The 8204-nt window shown below is 41.6% G+C and overlaps 1 pseudogene; it reads left to right on the top strand.

Annotated features, from left to right (window-relative positions):
* Window positions 1-218: 218 nt before the first annotated feature.
* Window positions 219-1801, top strand: LOC149186860 (protein NUCLEAR FUSION DEFECTIVE 4-like; annotated as a pseudogene).
* The last annotated feature ends 6403 nt before the right edge of the window (window positions 1802-8204 follow it).

Genomic DNA, 8204 nt, shown 5'->3' with positions numbered 1-8204 from the left:
ATGTAAATGCATTAATCATCAAATGGTTCGTTGATTCGACCTTAAAAAAAGGTAATGGAAACGTGAAGCCTTGGTTAGAGATGGCAATGAGCAAATAAAGGTCTTACTGGACAGGTAATAACATACGTGTTAACTATATGACACATGGCCTCTACAACAGCGCGCCGGATTGTGGATTATGTTTGTGGAATTGCCGGGTGTTATAGACCATTCCGTTCATGCGCAAATGGAGGATTGTCATTATAATTTCTGGCGCTCATTTAAAAGCCACAGTTCAAGAAAATCTTGCTTATACAGAAGCTTATAATAATCCAGAGATTTTGCACCGGGCGATCATGAATATGGTTGGATATTCATTGGTATGGTTATCTGTCACCCAACGAATTGCCAAGCCCAAGTTATGGCAGATGTATTTGTATATGACCATTGGAGCTAATTCTCAGACATTTGCCAACACGGGATCTCTGGTTACATGTGTTAAGAATTTCCCGCAGAGCCGAGGAGTTGTGTTGGGGATTCTGAAAGGTTTTGTTGGTCTGAGTGGAGCAATTTTCACTCAGATTTACTATGCAATTTATGGGAATAGTGCCAGTGGAGCAGCTGGTGTGATTCTTCTTCTTGGCTACTTGCCTAGTGCTGTTTCTCTGATTGTAATGTTTATAGTTCGTCCTACAAAAGTGACGACGGAAAAAAATGAGCTGAAGCGATTCTACCACTTTCTCTACATAGCTCTAGCATTAGCTGGGTTTCTTATGGTTCTCATCGTAGTGGAGAATACGCGGAAGAATTTCCCTAATGCAGGCTACAGAATTGTTGTTGCAGTTATTGTGGTTTTCCTTTCGCTTCCTCTTGTAGTGATTGCTAAGGCAGAGAACGACAAAAAGAAGCTGCAACAGATTTCCACCGAGACCTCAGTCTCAACCAAAGTAGATCATGCCAAAATCACTGTGCTTACAAAAGAAAATGAAGAAATGAAGGATCCCCAACATTGCTCAGAGATCAATCAAGGAAAATCGATGAGCGGCACAGAGTATATTGCTAACAATAGCGATGAAATTAGAGCGAGAGCTTCTGTTGTATCCCGTATTGTGAAATTCTTCAAAAGCCCCGAAAGAGGAGACGACTTCACAATTCCTCAAGCTTTAATTGGAAAATCTCTTGGTTACACTCACCAGAATATAACCACCTTTGTTGCGCTCTTATCAGCATATGGAATTTTCTAGGCCGTGTTGTTTCTGGGTTTTTATCAGAAATTCTTCTCCAGAGGTATAAATTTCCGAGGCCGCTGATGTTGACCATAATTATGCTTATTGCTTGCATTGGACATATTTTCATAGCCTTCGCTCTTCCGGGATCACTGTACATAGCGTCCATTATAATTGGACTGTGTTTTGGAGCTCAGTGGCCTGTAATGTATGCAGTCATCTCAGAGATATTTGGCCTGAAGTATTATGCAACTCTTTATAATTTCGGAGCGGTTGCGAGCCCGTTGGGATCTTATCTTCTGTCTGTCAGAGTTGTGGGGCATATGTATGACCAAGAGACAAGAAAGCAGTGTACTGCTCTTGGGACTTGTTCGTCTGTGAGCGCGTTTACTTGCACTGGGCATAAATGTTTTCAGGTTTCGTTTATCATTATGACAGTCATGACCCTCTTTGGAGCCATGATTTCTTTTATTCTTGGGTTGAGAACGAGGCAATTCTACAAAGGTGATATATATGCCAAGTTTAAAGAGCCAGAAAACACAGCATCCAAGGAACATGATAATCAAAGAAATCAACAAGCAGGGGCAAGAGGTTAAGTATGACTATGAGGAAAAGATTAACGCAGCTGTGTTCCCTGGTTTTCAAAGTGGTCCTCACAATCATATCATAACTGGCTTAGCTGTTGCTCTTAAATAGGCAACTACCTCAGAGTATAAAGCATATCAAGGGCAGATTCAGTTCAGAGGTAACGGCCTATTTCACAGGTTTGGCAATACCACAAGTTCAGCATGCAATTCAAGTTGTTGATAAAGTAAGAGGGATGGAATGACCTCTTAATGTGTTACAAGTTTCATTGGATGCCACTGTTGGAAAAAATGCAGCCATAAGCACAGTGTTAGCAGAAACTAATGCAGCCATAAGCACAGTGTTAGCAGAAACCAGTGAAGAAGACTGTGTTTTCTAAATCACACAGCAGTTTCGTAGCGCGCTACGAAACTGCTGTAGGTGATGATTTAAAGCGCAGGGCAGCTAGTGTGATACTATGAGCAGCTAGTTTGACAAGGTGAGCGGGAGTTGAAGAAGAGGAACAGCTGTCTATCAAATACCACCTACAGCACATCAGAAACCTGGCATCATTCCATACTTGCGGTTATTAAAAGATTTGGGAGCAGGCTGCTATATTTTAGGAGAATGTTGGGAGACAGAAACCGATAAATAGGAGCACACCTTCTGGTCATTAAATGAGTCATCAGCGCTTTCAAGCATCCCAAGTCAGCATTCATCGCATCTGTAAGCTCAACCATCTCAACTTAACTAAAGGAGGACAGCTGTCACAGCATTCAAGAAAGCATCAAGCCTGCGAGGAGAAAAGAATTAGTGTTTTAGTTTGATTAGGACTTTATGTAATTATAGCCCAGCATGTTTGTAATTAATGCATTAGTTAGTAGCATGTAGGAGTAGTTAATAGGGCTTTCGAGCTCCCTCTAGAAAGGGAGGAATGTATTCATATAAATAGAGGAAATTAGGATGTAAAGGGGGTTGGACATTTGATAGAAAAACAGAGTTGTTTTGGGCCATTGTAAGACTTTTTTGACAGTAATAGTAAAACAGTGTTGTTCTCTACTCAAGATTCTCGATGGATTGTTATGTTCAAATATAATGATGGTGTTTTATACTTTATGTTCTTTTATAGTCTTGTTGTAACACAATCACTCAGAATTCATAATCCTATGCTCTGACTTCCTGTGTGTTTGGCAAGCTATGTTTTGGTGAAGTATATTTGACATATAATGCAAAGAGCCTTGACTTCCATGAGATCACTATGTTTTCCTTGTTTACTTAATATATGTGACTCCATAGCCCAATGAGAACCAGTTTGACATGTTTCCAACCAGCTTTGCTTTCATGAATGAATAAAGAGTTAGTCATCTTTTGTAGTGAATGTTTTTTATCAAGAGTGTGTGAGAGAGCCCTCTCTGATCAAAGAGGCTAAGCTTTGATCTAAAGATAGGTTTGAAAGAGTTACATGAAGTCTTGCTTGGTTGCAGCCCTCAGTAGTGATTTTGTGATAACAATGGCGATCGCTTTTCTAGGGTGCACTAGGCGGAGCCGTTGGTGAATGGGCTTCACATGAGGATATGTAGGTATTTCATGCACAACCATACTTGGGTCAATGTTGGGCATTTCTTCATATGACCATGCAAAAACATCCTGAAACTCTTGGAATAGATAAGTATAGAGCTTGATCTCTTCTAGAGAACAAGTTACCCCAATATGGATATTTTCAACAACACTAGGCTTGATAGAAATATCAATTGGCATCTTTTGGGTAATATTACCCTTGTTCCCTTCCAACCAAACATTATGAGTCATGATCGATGTTTGAAGGGGTAGGGAAGGGAAACAAGAAGAGAAATCCTTGAGACCAGTAGACAGGACTGCCGAGCTAGGCAAGAACAAGGAACAATGATGAGTATTGTTCCAAGGTACTTCTTCTAGAGACATTACTTCCATGATACTCTCGTCAAAAAGAAAACTCTTGGCTAAGGGATCAAAAGACTCCAAAGCACCAAGCCAAGGGATTGAGAATATGCATCAAGAGAGTTTTTTGAAACAAGATAATCAAAGGACACCGGAGGCGAAGCTGAAATAATTTCCACGTAATTAATTTCGGTGGGACTTAACGAAATTACCTCGCCCCATGTGTTAACAAGATTCAGAGAGGGAATGAACCAAGGATCAAACTTGACAAAAATCATGTTAAAAGAGGAAATATGAGGAGGTGGGAGCAGAAAGATACCCATGAGAGTAGGATCTTTAAAGAGTCCTACCCCCAGACTCTCATAAGGAGCACCAGTGTGCTTGACATACGTAACGTTTCCATCCGAGGAGGAAAAGGCAAAGAAAGATAGTTGGTCAACTGTGACTATTTTCCCTTGATGGGGAAAACGAATCACATAGAACAAGGAGGAGGCTACAACATGCATGGCATGGGTCCAACTCCGTTTGAGTAGAAGATTATAATTGAGATTAGTATCAACAATCTCTACCTCAACATGCACTGTCTTTCCTTCCAAAGTAATGGCAAGGTTGGGTAAGACACCAAATGGTCACAAATCCCGCTCATCAAAAGCTTCCAAAGTGTTAGTGCACTGGTTCAAAGTAGGAGAACCAATTGCCTTCCAACAAGCAACAAACATGATGCGGGTGGAAGCACCTTCATCAATGATAGTTCTATGAATGGTCTTCTCATTGATGATGACCTAAATGAGAAACGAAATCTGATGAGAAAGATGATGAACGTGGTTTTCTAGATCAAAACATATAAGACTAGAATCAACAGGATCAATACCCCCAATAGCCGATAGTAATGATTTCCGTTGAGACATACAACTTTGAAGTACCTCGATGGAAGACATAGTCGATGGCACCTGAGCCAAATCCTCAACAATATTATAGTTTTGTGCGGCACGAGCATTGGGATTGTACGAGGACTTTCATAGCACACCTTGAGAAGGTGGTCGAACGGCAAAATCATGGTTAGGTCACTCTATAAGAAGAGGACCACAACTTGATGGGGCATAAGAAGAAGGGGTAGCTTATTTTTCTTTCCCTACTATTGGGGTATGAGTTTGATAATATTTTGATCCAGTAGCCACATTAATGGGCGTACTCATCATGAACACCTGTGAACCTGAGGAAGCAAATGATTGAGGCTGGTCTACCATTTGGGTTTGCTAGGATGGAAATGGCTCTTTTAGGATAGTTGGGGTCCCTTTCAGCAACCAATGAACTTTGGATCACCTGGGACAATCCTTAGTATAGTGATCCTCATTGCAAATGAGGCATAGATACTTAGGCTTCCACTGGGAAGCATCACCAGCATACGACTTAGGAGGACCCTATTTTGGGGCATCGACTTTACCTTTGCCTTTGCCTTTATTCTTACCTTTTGAGGATTTGTCTGCTATGGTAGACTGAATAGCATGGATCTATGAGGTTTTACTAGGTCCAGGTAGATTCTAAAAGGGACTATTGGAAGCAGTGTTCGAGGTCAACTTCTGTTTGGAAGAAGAATTTGCAGGGGCCTGGGACACTAAACCAATTACTCCATCAACAGGAGGTGTAGCCTATGAATTCGATGTCATTGGATCAGATGATGACCTCGGGTTATAACTCATATAAAGTGCCATATTGAGAGTAAATGAGATCTAAGTAATGTGCATGAGAAATGGCTTTCTCTTCCATGACACACCCACCCATAGCGCTATAGCGAGAAATTGGAGTAATGAATGATCTGGTGAGCCATTCGGTCAATAACTGATCAACAATATCAAATTTGATCAGGTGACGCCTATGTCTTTATTCATGGATGCAATCGGAGATGTGGGTCGCATTATTTTTCTTGAGCAATGTAAGAAAATATGTGCTAGTTTCATTGTGAACCAGTGATTGGAAATGCATGAGGAAAGCCATGGCTAAAGAGTGAAGTATAATAAGTACTTCAAGGGAGCTCGGTGTACCACTTGGCTGCAACACCTGTGAGAGTTCGTTGGAGAAGACAGAGACAAATAGAATTGTCAATGTAAGAATTTGAAGAGCACTAGAGGTGATATGTCATCACATGGGCTTGAGGATCTTCTTTTTCTTTCCCATCGAACTTCGCACAATCATTCAGGATCTTGGATTAGACTAGAGGCCAGTAGGGTGAATGAAGAATTGGATCATTCATGAGTTGAGACACATCTGGAAACTCTAGTGTAGACAAGAACAACAATTGAGTATTGAAAGGCATTGGAGTTCGATACACGGGTCCAACTAAAGGAGCCCGTCCTTGCTGGTAAGGATTCTGTCCCCATAGTGGAGGGTTTTGTCTATAGGGCATTTTATTTTGCCCCCACTGTAGGTTACCTTGCCCGTAGGGTTTATTTTGACCATGAAAGCCTCGAGATTATCCATCCATAGGTTGTTGATAAGAAACATACAGGTTAAAATTGATTTTGAGCCTATTTACCTTGGACATACGGATTGTGCACCTACATCCCATGGACATATGGGTTTTGAACCTGTTGGCCTTGGGCATAAGGATTTTGGACCTGTTTTCCTTAGACAAGAGGATTTTGAACCTATTTCCCTTAGACATGAGGATTGGGGCCTTCTGCTATAGGACTTGACCTTGAACTTGTCCTTGCAAAGGTTGACCCTTTTGATATGTATATAAGGGTTTTTGTTGCTCGGGTTGGCCTTGTTGCTGCGAGGGCTGACCTTGGGGCTGCAAAAGATGTCCCTACGGATGTAGAGGTTGGCCTTGTGAAGACATAGGTTGGGAGGTTTTTTGAACATACTACACTTGCGGCGGCATGGTTTGCTGCAACTACTGCAAGGGTTTCCCCTGTGGCCATTGCAGTGGACCTTGCTGCTGCATGGACGGGTCTTCCTGCAACAAAGGTCGCCCTTATTGTTACATAGGTTGTCCTTGCTATTGCAAGGGTACTTGGACAATTCCCTAATTGAAACCTTGAAAATTTATGAACTGTATTTGGCAAAGCCACCAGTGATGGTGGTTCGACCAGGCTGAACGTACTATCCAGGTTGAAGGATGTAAGGTGGATTTACTATTCCTTGGGAACCATATGGAACATAAGGAGTTTGGTGTTGAACCTGAGCCTCATAAGGCTACTAATACTAGAAATTACTTGACCCAGACGGACCAATAAGATTTTGGACTTGTTGGTACTGGACATTGCTTGATCCAGTATGACCAGTATGGTTTTGAATAGCACCAGTAGAAGGTTGGTTCACCCCAACCATGTGAGCATGTGATCTACTCACATTAGTTGTGTCTGACACCATAGAGACATTCGGATTCTGCCCCCCATGTGGTGGCACAACTTGTGCACTTATTGGAGGGACTGAAGGACTAAAAAAGGCAAGACTCGAGACCATCAGTTGCACTGGATGGGTGACTTGGACTGACGAGACAAGAGGGTTCAGAATGCTGGGCTACACCGAGACTGAATTAATGAAAAAGATCAACGTCTATTGGGGGGTCGAATTCTGAATGAACTTGACCATGGTAGGCATCGCGCCAGAAGCTCAAACAGGATTATGATAAAGCGAAGAGGCACTAGGTGTACCTGAGATCAATTGTGCTAAAGTCACATAATTAAGAGGTAAGTTCCGATAAACAATGATGGGAATGCTTCCCGTATAGGGGAAACCTTTAAGAGGAAACTGATCAGCTTCCTCTTCGACAATGTGTGGGGTGGAAACCTCAGAGTGACTCGGAGAGGAGACTCAAAATTCGCCTTTGGGTTCCATGGGTGGAAATAAGCAATGACGAATGACCGAAAATGTTTGAGGGGATAATTCCAAAGGAATACCCGACTGATCATATGGACTGTATGGACGCTACGATGATATCACAATATGGTCGAGCAAAGGATTTAGAAGATAAACAACCAATCCAAGCTGACTGTTAGGGGTCAGCTGACTCTCGGGAGTCTGGATAGGATTATCCGAAGATTCCGGTCCAATATCAAAAAGTCACCCAGTCTCTGAGGAAGGTGGAGGATGAGATCAAAAGTTTTGAATACTCAGAATGATTCCAAGTTCAAGACCTTGGTCCTCAAGTGATTGTGGTAATTTAGGAAATGGCTCCTCAGACAATCTTTCATATAAAGGAGAGGAAGAGGAACTCGGTGAACCCGATGGTTCAGCCATGATGCCTTAGCCTCAAATAAAAAGAACAAATAGATAAATTCCAAGGTTTTAAATGTACTTTAAAAGGAATACTCACGATTTTGTCTAGAAAATACTAACAAGGATGTTATGAGATCGTGGGCAACAATTTTTTAAGACGCATAAACAAACTAGTGCTCTTTCATGTTTTAAGAGTCGAGAAAGAAGCAAAGGTGACTCTATCACTTTCGATTTGAAGTGAGCTCAAAAGGACAAGTGCTTAGATGATCTTTTAAGCTTAAAGAGTCAAAAAGATCA

The sequence above is a fragment of the Pinus tabuliformis genome, chromosome 3_1, assembly GCF_031772625.1.
Source record: "Pinus tabuliformis cultivar Carrire ecotype Pingquan chromosome 3_1, CPIR1, whole genome shotgun sequence".
NCBI lineage: Eukaryota > Viridiplantae > Streptophyta > Pinopsida > Pinales > Pinaceae > Pinus > Pinus tabuliformis.
Note: the sequence above shows the minus strand (reverse complement) of the source record. Positions and strands in the feature narration are given on the sequence as shown.